A 19,785-nucleotide genomic window follows, 5' to 3' on the forward strand; every position below is an offset into this window, starting at 1 on the left:
ACATTTTAAGACCTTGTTGTCCCTGGAGACCATTTATTTTCTTTTTCTTCAGAAGCAGTCCCTCTATCCTAGTATCTGTGCAGTAGGTCCAGGGAGAATACTATACCTCGTCTGAAGGCCATAGGACCTTCATTGATTGTTATAAACATTAGAATAATTTCATACTGCATGCGTTGTCCCCGAAACACTTCATATCTAATACATGTCCATTAAATAATGTTCACAGGGTGCTATTGGCCATATGATGAGCAACACCCTTTAGAATCCTATCCAAGGGAGATGTGTCCAAACTGCAGACTAATGTATAGTTTGTAGAGGCTATTTCCAAACTGCTTTGGATCATCTGAAATATTAAAAATGGTGTAACATAGAGGGAAAATATTGATAGGCTTATATCGTTAAGTTGTGAAAATACATTGCTGTCTGTCTTCAAGTCTTCAGGAGCTTCCCCTAGCCATGATCCCCTCTACTGGCAGTTGCCTCTCAGAATCAGTCATTTTTTTACAGTCAGAAAATAGAGATAAGATGACTGACACTGTGATAACAAGCTTTGGATGCCCAAAATAACTTAACCAGGGAAATGTGTGGGAATTTTGTGACTTCAGTGAAGATTCCTACAATGCAGAGTCAGAACTTCAAGTAAGTAACCATTTGTTCGAGGTATATGCGCTGCAGAATACATACTTGTGTATAGATCGCCATCTGGTGTTGGGCTCAGATGTTTGCACTTTGTTGTTGTCCTGGAAGAAGTCTTTGTATTCACGAGATAGGTGACTCCTCCTTTGGACGATAGTGCGCATGGGAATCGACTCCATCCTTAAATAGTTTGTTCGAGGCATATGAGCTGCAGATTACACACTTGTGCATAGATCGCCATCTGGTGTTGGGCCCGGATGTTTGCAGTTTGTTTTTCCTCTTGGAAAGTCTTTGGAAGTCATAAGGTCGGTGACTCCTCCTTTGGATCGTATTGCGCATGGGCTTCGGCTCCATCCTCAGCTTGTTTTTTTCCGCCATCGGGCTCGGATGTTATCTTCGCGCTCCGGTTCCGAACAGCTTCCAGTTCGACGATCGACGCGCAATCCTCACCCCAATTCGCGGTATTGTTTCGATCGCGATCTCCCCACTCGACGCGCCTCTCATCAGCAAGACCTTCGGTTCCAGTCGTCGACGGCAGCCTTCAGGCCTACCCAAGCTCCGGTCCTGGCTAATGGAAAGGACTCCATTTAAAAAGTGCCCTCGATGTGGGTCCAAATTCCCCCACACCGATCTCCACGAGGTGTGCAACCTCTGCCTCTCCCCTGAACACGAGGCTCGAGACTGTCAGGTGTGTAAATCCTTCCGGTCCAAGAAAACGATTCGGGACCGAAGAGCCAGAAGAACCATGGCACACTCTTTGACGGCGATACCGGACGACATCTTCGGGGAAGGCGTCGACGCTCCAGAACAACACACCGACGAGCGACTCGTCAGCGCATCTGAAGCCAACGATTCAGATGTGGAGGACATCACTCCGGCACAGAGGGTCGTGAGTACTACTCTAACCCCACCCCCCCCCCCTTCCCCCCCCCCCTCCCCACACCCTCACCGGCACCGAAAAAGGCTTCGGTCACGCCTTCGCCTTCGGGCCTAAGCAAGACCAAAGACACTGCTTCCCACGCCGCACCTTCGGGACCGGTAAAGAAGCTAATTAAGCCTTCAGGCATCTCTGGCTCGAGCCAGCCCACCGTCGGAGCCGATAAACACTCTTCGGCACCGAAAAAGAAACCGGCCTCCATCTCGACACCGAGCCCCACACCGAAACACTCGGGGTCGAGACCCAGCTCCTCGGCACCGACCCCATCTTCGGTACCGACAAAAGCTCACAAGACCACCGACACTTCGAAGCCGAAATCCATCTCGGCGCCTACTAAACAATCGGAGCTTTCCAAGCATGGTTCCAAACAACGAACCAGCACTGACAAACCTAAGAAACCAACAGCCCGACGCCTTCGGCGCCGACGGACTAACCAACCTCCCCAGAACTATTCGCACCGGATCCCTTACAAAAAACATTAACTAAGGATCCCAAAACTGGACATTTGATGGTCTCTATCAAAAAGAGACAGTTAGAGAAACCTGCTCCGCCTCCACCTCCAAAAAGGAAGGACTCTGCTACCTCCCCTTTCAGAATACCTTCCCCACCTCCACCACCTCCTCCACCCCCATCTCATCATTCCCCGAACCCATCCCTGGATGATGATGATCAAGGGGATCCATACGATGACATAGGGGATGTGCCCCAAGATATACCTACAGGGGACCTGACTCCCACAGGATCACCAGACCCATGGGACGATTATAATGTCCCTGATATTCCTAACGTCCACAAGACGATCTTTACCCTTCTAGACCTTCTCCACCAGAAGACTCCTTGGGGTTCAACCATTTACTGCAAAGGGCGGCACACTACCACGGGGTAGATTTACATAACGACCCAGTGGAGGAAGATTTCCTTCTAGATACATTTGACACCACACATAGGACCACCTCCATATTGCCTATGCTAAAAGGTGTTATAAAACATGCGCCGGAGATCTTTAAGGACCCAGTTAGGGCCAGGGTCATTAACCCGCGCATTGAAAAGAAGTATAAAGCCGCCCCAACAGATCCCTCCTACATCAGAGGGCCAGCGCCACTAGATTCCCTGGTAGTATCCACAGCACGGAAAAGGGCCAACTCCCAGGCGTCAGACGACGCACCACCACCGGACAAAGAGTCTAAACTCTTGGACGCATCAGGAAAGCGTACTGCATCTCAAGCGGCCAATATATGGCATATCGCCAATACACAAGCACTACTAGCGAGGTATGACAGGGCCCATTATGACGAGCTAGAAGCCATAATGCACCATCTCCCTGATAAATACAAAGCTAGGGCCAATGAGCTAATTCAGGAGGGCAAAACAATTACTAACACCTCCATACGTTGTGCCTTAGATGCAGCAGACACAGCCTCTAGGGGCATCAATACTAGTGTCCTCCTCCGTCGCCATGCCTGGCTAAGGATATCAGGTTTTAAACCGGAGGTACAAGCCTTCATCCTCAACCATCCCTTTGACCAGGAACATTTGTTTGGCCCAAAAGTGGATGACGCCCTAGAGAAAATGAAAAAGGACACTGACACGGCAAAATCCATGGGAGCCTTACAATCTCACCCTCCCAGACGCTCCTTTCTCCGCTCTTCCTTTCGGAGCACATCCAGAGACTACTCCTCAGACACCGCTTCCACTTCATGCAAATCCCCTACTCAGTCCACCTTCACAAGGGGTTACCAAAGGGGCAGCTACAGGGGCAACAATAACAAAGGCAGAGGCAAAACAAACAACTCCCGCTCTGCCACTGCGTCTACCCAATGACTTACCTCCACTTCCCCCAGACCATCCCACTCCGGTCGGGGGCAGACTCCAACATTTCCTTCCGGTCTGGACTACCATCACCTCGGACAAATGGGTAACACAAATAATTTGGTCAGGCTACTGCCTAGAACTAATATCTACCCCCCAAACATTCCACCCAGACAACGCCCAATGTCACCAGAACATCTACTGCTACTCAAGCAGGAGGTAATCTCCCTCCTAGACAAAAGGCAATAGAACACGTTCCTACCAACCAACAAAATATGGGGGTTTACTCCCTATATTTTCTCATACCAAAAAGGGACGAGACTCTACGGCCCATCCTAGACCTTCGGCCCCTAAACAAATACATACACTCAGACCATTTTCATATGTTGACACTTCAGCAGGTACTTCCGCTACTTTCCCAAAACGACTTCCTCACAACTTTGGACCTCAAAGACGCTTATTTCCACATCCCAGTGCACAACGCTCACAGGAAGTACCTCAGATTTGTAGTGGACGGCCAACATTACTAGTTCAAAGTGCTCCCGTTCGGAGTCACAACCGCACCACGAGTATTCACCAAGTGCCTCGCAGTGGTGGCAGCACAGCTGCGAAGACAGCACATTCATGTCTTCCCATACCTAGACGACTGGTTGATAAAAAGCCAGTTCATACAATCAGTGTGTACAACACACACACACCACGATCCAGCTACTTCACCAGCTAGGCTTCACGGTAAACCACGAAAAGTCCCATCTACAACCATCCCACATAAAACAATATCTAGGTGCCACTATAGACACCTCAAAAGCGCTCGCCTACCCCAATCCTGCCAGGATTGCAAGCATTCAGGCTTTATGCACAAAATTCATAGCACAACACTCCCTTCCAGCTCGGGTGTTTATGCAACTAATAGGGATGATGGCCTCTTGCATCTTCATAGTACCTCACGCAAGACTCCAGATGCGCCCTCTACAGGAGTGCTTAGCGCACCAGTGGAACCAGGCCCAGGGTCAACTGACAGATCTGGTGTTGGTAGACGGTCGCACCCATCGCTCTCTGCAGTGGTGGACCGCCAAAAACCTTTCCACAGGTCGACCGTTCCTGGAACCGGTTCCCCAGATAGTACTAACCACAGACGCATCACTCTCCGGCTGGGGAGCTCATCTATTACATCTCACCGTGCAGGGCACATGGACACCTCGACAAAAGTTAATCCACATCAACCATCTGGATTTACTAGCAATCTTCTTAGCCCTAAAATCTTTTCAAACACAGATTTCAGGCAAGGCAGTCCTAATCCGCACAGACAACATGACAGCCATGTACTATATTCAAAAACAAGGTGGCACACACTCTCCACAGCTCTCTCAGCTAGCACAGAGCATATGGAGATGGGCCATACCCCAGAAAATCTTTCTCCTAGCTCAGCATGTCCCAGGAGTCCAAAACACTATGGCAGATCTGCTCAGCAGACAAACACAACAAATCCATGAGTGGGAACTCCACCCACAAGTTCTACACCCGTACTTTCAGATGTGGGGGCATCCACAGATAGACCTCTTTGCCACCCACGAAAACACCAAATGCCCAAGCTTCGCCGCCAGATATCCACACCCATTTTCCAAAGGAAATGCGATATGGATGAACTGGTCAGGCAGATTTGCGTACGCTTTTCTGCCTCTCCCACTCATTCCACTAGTGGTGCGCAAACTACAGCAACACTTCCTCACACTAATCCTAGTAGCTCCAACTTGGGGCAGACAACCGTGGTACACCACACTGCTGGAACTATCTGTAGTACCGCACCAAAAATTACACCTCTCTCCACACCTCTTAACCCAGAACTATGGAGAGATCAGACACCCGGACCCAGCTCAGCTCAACCTTGCGATCTGGCTCCTGAAGTCCTAGAATTCAGTTATCTAAATCTTCCCCCTGACTGTATGAACGTCATCAAGGAAGCTAGACGACCCACCACTAGAACGTGCTACGCCGCCAAGTGGAAACGTTTTGTTGTCTATTGTCACAACAACACCATCAATCTCCTAGACGTCTCCATTCAACACATCATAGGCTACTTACTCCACCTACAAAGGTGCAATCTAGCCTATACGTCCATACGACTACACCTTGCAGCTATAGCAGCTTATCTACAAAACAGGCAACATCTATCACTCTTTAGAGTACCTGCCATTAAAGCCTTCATGGAAGGCCTTAAAAGAATAATTCCCCCCAGAGTGCCACCCTCACCTGTGTGGAACCTAAATATCGTTCTCACCAGACTAATGTGGCCTCCCTTCGAACCATTGCACAAATGTGAACTCCAGTTTTTAACCTGGAAAACCGCTTTTCTCGTAGCCATCACTTCCCTCACAAGGGTCAGTGAGATACAAGCATTTACCATTCAAGAACTGTTTCTGCAAATGCACCATAACATAGTTGTCCTCCATTTCACCTAAACCAATCTGTAGAACTACCAGTATTCTTCTCGCAACCACAAACTGTTTCAGAAAGACCTCTACACACACTAGATGTCAAACGGGCCTTGCTCTACTACACCGAGAGAACACAACCTTTCCGTAAGACCAAACAACTGTTTGTCTCTTTCTCTCCACCACACAAGGGCAACCCCATCTCCCAAGTTGGGGATAGCTAGGTGGATTGTCAAATGGATTCAGATTTGCTACCATAAAGCAAAACAAACGCTATCCGTTCCCCCTAAAGCCCATTCTACACGTAAAATAGGGGCTTCAATGACTTTTCTAGGAAACATCCCATTAGATGATATCTGCAAAGCAGCTACATGGTCAACACCGCACACTTTCACCAAACACTATTGTGTAGATTTGCAAGCTAGTGTGGGCCAGGCTGTACTCAAAACATTATTTCAAACCACTGCAACAGATACGGGTGGTCGCCGCTAACGGTGGGTACTGCTATATAATCTATGCACAAGTGTGTAATCTGCAGCTCATATGCCTCAAACGGAATATGTTACTTACCAGTATGCATCTGTTCTTGGCATGTAGAGCTGCAGATCTACACACACCCCCCGCCTCCCCGGCTACCTGTATCTGTTCCAGTTTATCTTATTTAGATAACACACACATGGGCATCTTCACTGTTATTACTACGCTCCATCTTTCCCTGCTGGCGAAAAACAATCTGAGGATGGAGCCAAAGCCCATGCGCAATACGATCCAAAGGAGGAGTCACCGACCTCGTGACTTCCAAAGACTTTCCAAGAGGAAAAACAAACTGCAAACATCCGGGCCCAACACCAGATGGCGATCTATGCACAAGTGTGTAGATCTGCAGCTCTACATGCCAAGAACAGATGCATACTGGTAAGTAGCATATTCCTTTCCGCCATCGGGTTCGGATGTGACTTGCTACGCTCCGGTTTGGTACCATGTTTCCAACCCTTTTTGATGCACAACCCATCACCACTCGATGGTATTGTTTTGTTTGCGTGCCCTTCGACGCGCTAACCTCAAAATCCTTGATTCCGGTTGTCGACGCGGGCCGCTGGGCCTATCTGCGCCATTCGGCCCTACGGCTAATGGAAAGGACTCCATTCAAAAAATGCCCCCAGTGTGGGGCTAAATTTCCACGCAGTGACCGCCGCAAGGTCTGCAACCTTTGCCTCTCACCAGAAAACGGGGAAAGGGATTGCCAGGCCTGCACCTCTTTTCGCTCCAAAAAGACTATCCGTGATTGCCGGGCTTGACGACACGTTATGGTTCAACAGGCGACACCGGGCACAACATTTTCGACGAAGGCCCATATGTTCCAGAGGCAGAGGATTCGGAGGAGCTCAACATCGTCTCTAAAGCTGATGATTCCGACTCTGATGATCACATTACTCCAGGTCAACGAATGAGTACAAACGTCCATGCCCCTGCCCCATCCGATAAACAGACGGCTCCGGTCAAAACTTCGCCTGAAGTCCTAGGTCGAGACCAAGGAAAATTTTTAGAAGCCCCGCCTCTGGGCCCGGCTCCGAATCCAAGGGAAAAGCCTTCCGGTGGCTTGGGACCAAGCAAGCCGCATGTTGGTACCCATAAAGCACCTTTGGTTCTGAATTCAGGGACACACCCTATTCCCGTTACACCCAAAAAGGCCTCGGTATCGAAATCTTCGGCACCGAAAGACCATAAGGAACCAAACAAACACCAAAAACCTTCGGATCCAAAGAAGATTTCGGATTCGACACCGACATCGAAGCCAAAGGAGCACAAGACCCTCTTATGGCTCCAGAGCCTAAATCAAAACCACGCTCTGAACCGAAAAAATCTGCACCAAAAGGAGACATCGAGCAGGAAGAACTGTTTCGGCCAGATCCTATCGATCCGAAACAAAAGACATTACATGTTGACCCTAAAACAGGCCATATTTTCAATATCCCAGCAAAAAAGAGGAAATTGGATACCTCACACTTTCCTGAGGTACCTGTGAAGAAAAGAGACTTTGCAACGTCACCCTTAAGACCCTCTTCTCCTATTCTTCCTACCAAACCTTTGTCTCCTTCAAACTCTCCTATACACTCTCCCCAATACTTCTATACTCACCCATACCACCACAGGATGAGGATGATCTAGGGGACGGGGGGTGGACACGCTAAGGATCCTTTAGATGACCCTGATAACACTACTCCACCACATGGGAAGATTACAACAATCCCACAGATCCTGATTCGGATGTATACCCATCTAGGCCATCCCCTCCAGATGGCAATAGAGGTTTTAGTCAGCTCATTAATAGTGCTGCGCAACATTATGGGGTTGAACTACATTCAGACCCCATGGACGAAGATCTTACTAGATACATTTGCTCAGTCACAAAAATCAATACATATATAACCCAGGCTTAAAGGTGTCATTAAACATGCACCAGACCTATTTAAAGACCCTGTCAGGACCAGGATTCTCAATCCTCAGATTGATAAAAAGTATAAACCTGCCCCTAACGATCCAATTTACATTAAAGGACAACTCCCTTTAGATTCGTTGGTAGTCTCAAATGCAAGAAAACATGTTAATTCCCAAACCTCTGGTGATGCTCCACCTCCAGACAAAGAGTCTAAACTGCTAGATGCATCAGGCAAACGAGTTGCCTCCCAAGCAGCCAACAACTGGAGAATAGGTAATGCACAAGCACTGCTTGCCAGATATGACAGGGCTCACTACGATGAGCTTGAAGATCTTATTCAACATTTACCTGACCAATACAAAGCCAAGGCCAACGATCTGGTCCAAGAGGGCAAGTTAATTACAAATCCATCCATCAAATGTGCCCTCGATGCAGCAGACACTGCATCTAGATCTGTCAACACCAGTGTCTTACTTCGCAGACATGCATGGTTGCGCATTTCTGGTTTTAAACAAGAAGTGCAAACCACTATCTTAAATCAGTCGTTCGATCAAGAACACCTCTTTGGCCCAGTTGTGGATACAGCTTTGGAGAAAATGAAAAAAGACACAGACACTGCAAAATCCATGGGAGCATTACAATCTCAAATACCACAAGGTTACTTTCGCCGCTCCTTTTATAGGGGTGCATCCAAAAACTTTAGCACTGACACTACTTCCTCCTCCTACAAGAGTCCCACACAAACATCCCCCAACAAGGCATATTTTAGAGGTGGGTACAGAGGAAATAATAACAAGGTAGAGGCCGAGGTAACAACAACCGAACCTCCCCTACTGCCAAACAATGACGTCCCTCCAGACCATTCCACTCCGGTCGGAGGAAGACTCTCACAGTTCCAATCTGTCTGGAACTCCATCACTACAGACAGGTGGGTAAGACAAATTATCCAGTATGATTACTGCCTGGAACTTACCGCAACTCCCCCAACCATACCGCCCAAACAACGTCCAATGTCCACTGAACATCTAACGCTCCTGAAACAGGAAGTTCTCTCACTTCTTCAAAAGCATGCAATAGAACCAATTCCACTTCAGCATCAAGGCACAGGGGTTTACTCCCTCTATTTTCTCATCCCCACAAAAGACAGTACTCTCAAACCAATACTGGACCGCAGACCTTTGAATATCTACATACAATCAGACCACTTTCACATGGTCACCCTTCAACAGGTCCTCCCACTGCTCCAACAAGGCTATTTCCTTGTCACTCTATATCTCAAGGACACCTACTTCCATATTCCTATACACCTTGCTCACAGGAAATATCTAAGGTTTGTAGTGGACGGTCAGCACTATCAATTCAAGGTTATCCCATTCGGAGCGACCACAGCACCCAGAGTCTTCACAAAGTGTCTAGCAGTAGAAGCCGCCCACTCGCGAAGACAACAAATTCATGTGTTTCCATACCTGGACGACTGGCTCATAAAAGCCAAGTCATACAGCCAGTGTGTTCACCACACTCACCAAACAATTCAGCTGCTCCACAACTTGGGGTTCACAATAAACCTCACCAAGTCACATCTTCAACCGTCCCACATACATCAGTATCTAGGGGCCACAATAGACACTTCCAAAGCCCTTGCATGCCCCAATCCAGTCAGAATAGCCAGTAATGCAAACCCTCATAACAAAATTTCAGCCCCAACACTCACTACCAGCTCGAGTGTTTATGCAGCTAATAGGAATTATGGCCTCTTGCATTCTCATAGTACCTCACGCAAGACTCCAGATGCGCCCTTTACAAGAATGTTTAGCACGTCAGTGGAACCAGGCTCAAGGTCAACTTTCAGATCTGGTGTTGGTGGACAGCCGCACACATCACTCTCTGCAGTGGTGGAACACCCAAAACCTTTCCAAAGGGCGGCTGTTCCTAGACCCAGTTCCACAGATAGTGCTAACAGCGGACGCATCACTCACCAGCTGGGGAGCCCATCTCTTAAACCATCCAATTCAGGGCAGGTGGACCCCTCAACAAAAAGTGCTCCACATCAATCACCTGGAGTTACTGGCAATTTTTCTAGCATTAAAATCGTTCCAAACACATCTCATCAACAAAACTATCCTTGTCCACACAGACAATATGACAGCAATGTATTATATACAAAAACAAGTAGGAACACATTCTTTGTAGCTTTCTCAACTAGCACAAAGCATATGGAAATGGGCCATCCCACAAAAGATATACCTTCTAGCAGAACATCGTCCAAGGGTACACAATCAGATTGCGGATCTGCTCAGTCGTCAGACACAGCACATCTACGAATGGGAACTTCATCCACAAGTTCTTCATCCGTTTTTTCAGATGAGGGGCCACCCAGACATAGATCTGTTCGCCACACATGCAAGCGCAAAATGCCCAATCTTCGCCGCCAGGTATCCACACCCATTGTCCAAGGGCAATGCGATATGGATGAACTGGTCAGGTAGATTTGCGTACGCTTTTCTGCCACTCCCGCTCATTCTGCCACTCCCGCTCATTCCATTAGTAGTGCGCAAGCTCAAACAACAGTCTCTCAAGATAGTCCTTGTTGCTCCAACATGGGCCCGGCAACCATGATTCACAACACTCTTGGAACTCTCAGCAGTTCCACACCAAAAACTACAACTCTCCCCAAAGCTTCTTACACAGAACCATGGAGAGATAAGGCATCCAGGTCCAGCTCAACTATACTTAGCAATCTGGCTCCTGAAGTCCTAGAGTTAGGTTACCTCAACCTCCCACAGGACTGTATGAACATTATTAAAGAAGCTAGACGCCCTACTACTAGAGCTTGCTATGCAGCCAAATGGAAAAGATTTGTCATTTACTGCAATAACAACAAAATTGACCCACTAGATGCTTCAATTCAAAACATTATCTGCTATTTACTGCATCTACAAAGATGTAATCTGGCATACACATTCATAAGACTACATCTTGCTGCCCTTGCCGCTTACCTACAAAACAGACATTTGTCATTGTTTTGGGTACCTGCCATCAAAGCGTTTATGGAAGGCCTTACAAGGATAATTCCTCCCACAATCCCACCCTCTCCAGTGTGGAATTTAAACATTGTCCTTACTAGTCTCATGGGTCTTCCATTTGAACCTCTACACAAATGCAAACTGCAGTTCCTTACAGGGAAAGTAGCTTTCCTTGTCGCAATCGCCTCTCTCAGAAGAGTAAGTGAAATCCAGGCTTTAATCATACAGGAACCAATCTTACAAATACATCATAGCAAAGTGGTTCTCAGAACAAATCCGAAATTCCTTCCCAAAGTAATCTCTGCTTTCCATCTTAATCAATCTGTGGAATTTACCCGTTTTTTTTCCCAAAACCAGATTCTGTAGCAGAGAAAGTCCTTCACACACTTGATGTCAAAAGAGCTATACTTTAATACATTGACAGAACTAAACCTTTTAGAAACACAAACCCGCTGTTTGTAGCTTTCTCTCCACCTCATAAAGGAAACCCCATCTCCAAAGCTGGGATTGCCAGGTGGATAGTCAAATGTATTCAAATATGCTACCACAAAGCAAAACGCACATTAACAATTCCCCCTAGAGCGCACTCAACACGCAAACTAGGGGTTCCATGGCATTCTTAGGAAACGTTCCCTTAAATGACATTTGTAAAGCAGCAACATTGTCAACGCCACACACAAAACACTATTGTGTAGATGTGCAGGCAAAACAACAAACTTCTGTGGGCCAGGCTGTTCTTAAAACACTTTTTCAGTCCACTGGAACAGATACAGGTGACCAATGCTAAGGGAGAGCACTGCTATACAGTCTATACACAAGTACGTATTCTGCAGCTCATATGCCTCGAACGGAAAACGCTACTTACCAGTATGCATTTGTTCTTGGCATGTCGAGCTGCAGAATCACATACGCCCACCCGCCTCCCCGGTACCTCTATCTGTTCCAGGGTTATCTTACTTAGATACATTACACATGGACATCTTTTCTGTTTCTTACAAACTCCATCATTTCCCTTCATGGTGAAAAACAATCTAAGGATGGAGTCGATGCCCATGCGCACTATCGTCCAAAGGAGGAGTCACCTATCTTGTGTCTACAAAGACTTCTTCCAAGACAACAACAAAGTGCAAACATCCAAGCCCAACACCGGATGGAGATCTATGCACAAATATGTGGTTCTGCAGCTCTACATGCCAAGAACAGGTGCATACTGGTAAGTAGTATTTTCCTTCCTCATTGTAGGATCCTTATCGATAGTCATAAAGTTTGGAGTAGCAAGTCAACAGCAATTTTCCAAATGCTTCCCTTGGCCATACGAAGCAGGAAACTAAGATCATTAGTAGTTCATTACTATCAAGACAGACTCTTCACAGTATTCTGACTGACTTTACTGTCAGTTTCTTTGTCTGAATCTAGGCAGTAGTGTCTTGTGAATGTATGCACTGACCTCCAGTGGCAGCTTTGCAGACATCTGCTAAGGCAACATTTCTGAGTGAAACTGTTGTGGCTGCTTTTCCTCCATTTGAACCTACTTTCGGTCTACCTGGGAAAGAGTTCTCCACTAATGTGCAGTGTGGAGAGGTCCACTGGCTAGGGTGAAAAACAGAAGGGAAAAACTCGCCACTAGGTTTAAGGAGTTCGTTGGTTCTTTTATTTTGTCCTTTTTTTCTTTGTGATAAACTAGGTATCTGTTTTCTCTGTCTCACAGAATACAAACCAAACAAGGGAGGGAAAACAAAACACAACAACTAGGAAGCCTCTTCTTCTCGCGAGGTAGTCTTCTTCGGGGAACAAACAAAACCGCTTCCGATGCTTGCTTTCAGTGAGGCCCTTGGCGTCGTCCCATGGCCCGGGAAGTCCAAATAGGAGGGAGGAAAAACAACAGAATAACCCGGGATTAGAAAAACGTCCTTGTTTTGGCTTTTCTTTAGTCCCAGTGCTACCACCACCAAGGAAAAAAGATTGGTGCTGAAAGAGGAACAGGAATCACGTGCAGGTGCCTTGTTTGGGAGAGTGCACACACACAAAAAACACACCCGCGTTTTATGTCCCCATGCTGCCACACCACCACCAAAACGACCCCTTAAGGCTACTTGCCTTGAGCCACGGCCCAGGACCCGGGCCGTGGCGCTGGGACTCGGGGCGTACTCTGCTGTCTCTGGGCCTCCGGGTTTCTCCGCAGTATACTCTGCTGCAGGGGTTCTCTGTCCGCCACTGTTGGGCTCATCTCGTGCCTCCCCTCGCTCCGGTTCTCTCGCTACCACTCTCGCTCGCTCCGATTCTCCCGCCGCTGCTTCTGCTTGCTCCGCTTCTCCCACCGCCGCTTCTGAATCACTTCTTCCGCCGCCCGCCTCCTCGCTTGCAACCCGCCTTTCTTGTTGGTTGGCCCCCAATGACGTCAGACGTTCCTCAGCGAGGCGGGCTTGCGCAGCTAGACAGCTGGGTTCTTCCGCTCTCCCTTCCGCGTCTCGGTCCGTTCCTCTACGCTTCCGGTTTGCCGTCTCGCCTGGACTCTCACATGCAGCATTAAAAAAAACATGCTACAGTCCATCTAGAAATAAACTGTTTGGATGTGGCTAAACCTTGACAAATGTGTCCATAGTTAATAAATAATTGAATTTTCTAAGAGTTTTTGTTTAACAACAGTAACATTTCACATCCAGTAAATGTAGGGATCGGTCTGCTGGCTCTGACATTGAGTGCCAAAGGTTGTGATGGTTTTTCTAGTGGAGGAAACCAGTTCTTTAGACTTTTTTCACTACAGGAACCTTGAAAAAGGACATTTGATTTGGTGCCTTCATTTAAGCCATGATTGCAGCAAGATGGACCTTATTAAAGGAAATTGCAATTTTGACTGTGCTAAGTGCAGGAGGTATAACATGATGACATCCTTTTGACATGAAATTGGATCATGTCTGTTATTTTGGTCCCAACTGCTGTACCTATTCCATTTCATTGCCTAGCGTGTTCTTGTTGATTGGTGTTTTGCTTCCTTTAAAAATTCCATGTAAGCATCTGGTGTATTTAAATGGCTATACTCTGACTCCTGGAGTTATGCTGCAACATTCAACAATGTTACATTCAAATGTTGGATTCTCCCCTGATGTCTGGTGAGAAGGTTAGATTTGTATGGCAACCTCCTGTACGATCTGACTGGCATCTGCAGTAGGTCCTGGTAATTATTACTGCAGATTCCCACCATGTGATTTTTCCCAGGTGCCAGAATGACTCTGGAGAATTTTGATAGCAATTCCCATGTTATTTCATATACAGCTTGTGTTTCTGCATCAGGACGGTTCTCCCCCACCCCCAACATGTGACATCAGGCCCCTGTATCTACGCAACCTATGCATGCTGATGTCAGTTCTTTTCTTTCTGCACCTTTCGACAGGGATCCGGAGCTCCATCGAATCCTGTCAGCTACAGCAAGACAGAATTTCCATTCCCTCAATTTTTTCCAGTGTGCTAGGGACATGTTGTAGGAAGCTGGCTCTGTATATACTATGCCAAAGTGAGGTATAGTGTGCTCAGAGTCCAGTGGAACCCCAAAGGTAGGCAGAGGTAAAATTAGATAGAACCTTACTCTCTATTTGGGGTAGTGTGGTCGAGCAGTAAGGCAGTATCAGAGGACAGTGTTAAGCATTTTTTGTACCCAGTCAGCAAATTAATTCACACACTCAAAGACTGAACTAAAGACCAATTGTGTTTGTATGAAAATATTCTTTTAGATATTTTATTTCTAGAACCAAGCAAGCCTGGTCCAGGTAAGCAATAAGTACTTTACAGTAGTAATGCAATTGGAATACGATTTGGATGATACAGTTTTAGGATTGCAATTGAATATGTACTTTTATTTGATTTACAGTGGATGTAGTAAAAAGGCAATACTTAGTAAATGCAGTACATAGGCTTCAATGGGAGTTTCAACCAAATAGCAGGTAAGTAACTTTTGAGATTACTAGGCTTACTCAGAGTAGTATACCTGGATACAACTCGGGACATTTCATGGAAACAGGTAAGTAAAATCGTTTTTGTTATATTATGCCATTTTAAAGAATTTGTTTAGATTTCAAAACTCGACACTTAGAAACTTTTCACAGAAAAACAGTCAATGTTATCCTATGGAGGAAAATATGGTTATCGGTTTTGAGGTAGGTAATCGGTCTTTGGGTTTAAGGTTCTGGGGTTAGAACAAGGGTTCCCCTGGGTCAGTGATGCACTCTCGTTACACCCTCAGCGCCACTAGGGCGGCCGGGTGCAGAGTGTTGAGGCCCAATGTTATCCAATGGGGGATAGGGGGCCTCCGGTTGGTGGCTGCTGGGAAGCAGGCCACTGGGTTGTGGGAGCAAAGCTCCTGGACTTTAGCTCAGGGCAGATGGGGAAACAAATTAGCACCAAAGGTGCACCCTCAGCGTCACTAGGGCGGCAGAGTGCAGTTTCGAGGTTGGATGCCCTGTTGTTTCCAATAGAGAACCTCCGGTTTGCAAAGGCACTGCAGGCAGGGAGACAAAGGACTTCTGGGTGTGACCACCACTTCGAGAGGTAAGTTAGGTGTTGGTTAGGCACTGTCGGTTTGGGCACACAAGGCCGTGGGGCGTCGGGTGCAGGGGTGCCTTTTGGAGTTGGATCTTCTTACCAGATCCTGGTCACGGTTATAGGGGCCTTCTGGATTTAGGCTGCAGGTGTCGGCTGAAGGCTTGAGGCAGGTCAGGGGTCACTGGATCTCAGTTCAGGATCGCCGGGGTGACCTCCTCATGGTGTTTGCCCCTCGAGCTCGGGCCGTGGACGGCGGATGCAGATTTGGGCAGATTAGCGGTTTCAGGCTGTTGCCAGAGGTTGCAGTTTGAACAAATCTGGTGTTCACGGGAGAAGCAGTCTTTGGAAGTGAAGGCAGGCAGGTCCTCCGGGATTTTTGAGGTTGCTGGCTGTAGGTCACACCGGGATTTCGCAGGAGCAGGTTCGAGGGGGAGACAGGCCAGGGGCCAAGTCAGTGGACAGTGGACTGAGAATTGGCTTAACCTCGCCTCCCCCACCTGAGGGATGGAGTTGGCAGGGGTGGGCACACCTCTCTTCCTCACTTGTTTTTCCCGCCGGTTCTCCCACCAAAAGAGGGGGTCAGAACCAGTGGGGATCAGTTGCTGAAAGCAGAAATTGGCCTGGGGAAGCTCACAAAGGCGGCAAGCCTTTGAAGCTTCCCCTTTGTGAACCCTGCTCATCCTGGGGGAGGAGGCTGGGCACCTCATCCCAGGATGCGCATTGTTTCAGGCCCCAAAGAGCAGCAGGCTGTCGACCCAGGGGTCCGGAAACATGTCTGGTGGTGGCACCTGAAAGCAGCCACTCAGACTGGACACTAGTGGTGGGTTAGTTTTCATGGGGCATCTCTAACATGCCCTCTATCTGCATTTCTCATTAAATCCCACACTGGTATCAGTGTGGGTTTAATGTGCTGAGATGTTTGATAGCAAACTTCTCAGTTTTCAGTGTTGCCATTATGGTGTTGTGGAGTTTGTAATGACACACTTCCAGCACCACATACTCTTAATGGCAGCACTGCACTTACAATGTCTAAGAATGGACTTGGACACTGTAGGGGTACAGGGCGTATGCACGGTATCCTCACCACTGGTATAGTGCACCCAGCTAGAGGGGTGACTGATCTATGCCAGGACAGTGGGTTGTAGGCATGGCACACAGGGATGTGTGCCGTGTCGACTCTTCACTTTGTTCGGCACCAAGGCATGCAGCCTGCAAAGGCAGTGTGTGAGTGTTAGGGTACAGGACCTCTAAGGGTGGCACAATAAGTGCTGCAGCCCTTAGAGGCCTTCCCTGGTCACAGTGCCCTGGTTACCTGTGGTACCACTTACTAGGGGCTGACCTGTGGCCAGAGATGTCAATTGGGTTTAGGCTTCAATGCAGTTTTAGGGAAAGAACATAGTCCCTTGGTACCTGATTAGCAGTAGCCCAGGGCACACTCAATCAAAGTAAATCAGCAATTCAGCAATAAGTGGGGGCAACCATGCAGAAAGAGGTCACTTTCTCACAGATGTCCCATCTAAAAACCACAGGGTTCAAAACGTGCTTGGAGTATAACCACCAGATGTTGGTGACAGACACCCATGAAGCTTGTCTCGGCTCCAATCACGATTCCTGTGTCATGTGACTGTTGCATGAAGATCAACCAAAAGGCTATCTTCGACCTCCAAACCAAACTTGCCATCACTGAATTCCAACGGAAGTAAAAAAAAAAAAAAAAAAAGGCCCAGTCTCTATCATAGTCGATGGTGCAGGCGTTCTCCCGAAACCAATCTTGTGACCAGTCATCGAAGTCACAAAGCTCAGTTAAGTTAAAGTTCCAAAAGCCAAACAAGACCAAACGTTGCCCTTCTTCGTTCTCCTGCTTCCACCATTAAAAGATGTGTGATGCTGTGCCTGTAGGCTGAGGAGATGTTTTCTCCCCACTTCCCATACTGCTCCTGATGCGCCCTGGCTTCCCATCACCAACACCATAACAGCTTTCTGAGCTGAAATCAGCCCTAGATAAAATGTGTGGTACTCCCCCGGGACTCTCTGGAGTTAATTTAGCCCCTACGGATCTGAGGCGCCCTCCAGTCTGGTCATCGCTGGCTGACTCTTCCCAGCACCAACTGTGTCGCAGCTACAGAGGCATTTGTCTCGTTCGCTATGGTGATTCGGAGGGCAGCAGAAGTGATAGACCTTACAATACCGTCCACAGAGGTCAAAACTAATGTCTTCACTAAGGTCCTTCACCCAGGTCAGACAAATCAAGAGCCTCTCCCTTTTAACGAGACCCGGTTGAATGTACTGTTGGGCACCTGGGCAAAACCTGGATCTTGCCCTCTAGTCAATAGATAGATTGCAAGATGGCATAGCCATGCCCGGTGGGATCCAGACTTCCTCACATCAAACCCCACCCTGAAAATCCTTGTCATACAGACGTCTACAAATAGTCCCAATCACAATGCGTTTTCCACTCTCCCCCTTTTTCTCTCCCTCCCTAGACTGAGTTGAAATTGGAGACATTTGCCAAGCGCATTTTCTTGTTTGCCAGCCTTACTCTAAGGCTAGTCAACACCAGCTGCCTCCTGGAGAAGTACTTGCATGCATTGTTAGACAGTGTGGCGGACATCTTGCCAGCTTTCCCTGAGGACATTGGGCCCACCCTCCAAAACCTCATTCAAGACTGGCAGGACACAGAGAAGTTCCTTATACGTTCGGGTCTAGGCACTACCGACTGACTGGGTAGGGCATTCTGGACCAGGTCGATGGTTCCATGCCACGCATGGATTCACTCAACTAGCTTTCCAAACAGCGTCCACCAATCCTTAATTGACATGTCCTTTGATGGCTCTAGGCTCTTTGGAGTGATGGCAGACTCTGCCTTAAGACAGTTTTAAAGAGAGCAAGGCCACAGTACGCTCTCTAGGCCTAGCGCTGCCTGCTCTGAAGTCCCTCAGCAATTTTGCCCCTTTCAAGGCTTTGGCAGAAGATACCAGCAGAGTCCGCGCCAGAGTGTACATCAATTATATCTGAAAGAAACACGTTAGTTATAGATTCCTTACCTTAGAATTACCCCCAGGCATCAGACTGGATCCGGAAAGTTTTTCGTCCGCAGTACTTCTGCGCGTCGGAAGGTGGCATCGGGCGGCTCAGCATCGGGCGGCTCCGCGTCCGTCGTTGGTGTCGTGTCACCGAGATGACGTCGCAGTAGCTACTTAGACGCTGCCCTCGCGCACTGACGTCAGTTCTTTATTTTTCCGCGCCAGCCAGTGCAGATCTGGAGAGAGCGGTACCTCCACTCACTTTTTGACTGACTTTTTTCTTGACTTTTGTCGACTTCTATTCTGAGTCCATCGACTCCTGGTGCATTAGGGATGCCCGGTTTCAAGGCCTGCGGTTCCTGTACCTGACTGATGTCGTTTATGGATCCGCACCGCATGTGTCTCTTTTGCCTGGAGCATGACCAAGTCGTGCTCTGACTGCCGGTCGATGGCGCCGAAGGCTTTGCGGGAGTGGTCCCGAAAGTTGCTTGAGCGTCGGCAGTCGGCTCAGTGCCGTTCGAGGTCGCGAGGGAGTTTGAGGGACCGGTCGCGGAGCCTTCACCACTCGTCCAAGTCATCGAAGTCTTCGTACTCTGGGTCTGGTAAGTCGAAGCACAAAAAGAAGTCGAAGAAGCACTGTCGCTCTTCGACTTCTCCCAGTCAGTCAGCTGACGGGGACCCAGAGCGTCTCCCATCCAACTTCGTACATTAGGCGAAGCGATGCATGCCATCTTTGGGCGACACGCCTTCGGGGCCCGCGGACTTGGTTGGGAGACCTAGGCTTTCTCCGCTGTCGGTTCCAGCCCCGTTGCCGCCAGGCCCCTGTGGATCCATGCCTGGATCCATATCAGCTCCGGTTGACCTGATTACACCTCCACCGGTGCCGCTTCCTCCGGCACCACCACAGACGTCGGTCATGTCCTCAGCCTCCATCCCGAAGTGGACCTGG

General features: G+C 48.1%; 1 protein-coding gene across 4 annotated transcripts in view; it reads left to right on the plus strand.

The window, feature by feature from the left end:
• The window catches only part of TAF15 (TATA-box binding protein associated factor 15), a 481,601-nt gene that overhangs the window by 393,144 nt on the left and 68,672 nt on the right, over window positions 1–19,785 (plus strand). The gene's annotated exons all lie outside the window — the stretch shown is intronic.

This window comes from Triturus cristatus, chromosome 3_2, assembly GCF_964204655.1.
Source record: "Triturus cristatus chromosome 3_2, aTriCri1.1, whole genome shotgun sequence".
NCBI lineage: Eukaryota > Metazoa > Chordata > Amphibia > Caudata > Salamandridae > Triturus > Triturus cristatus.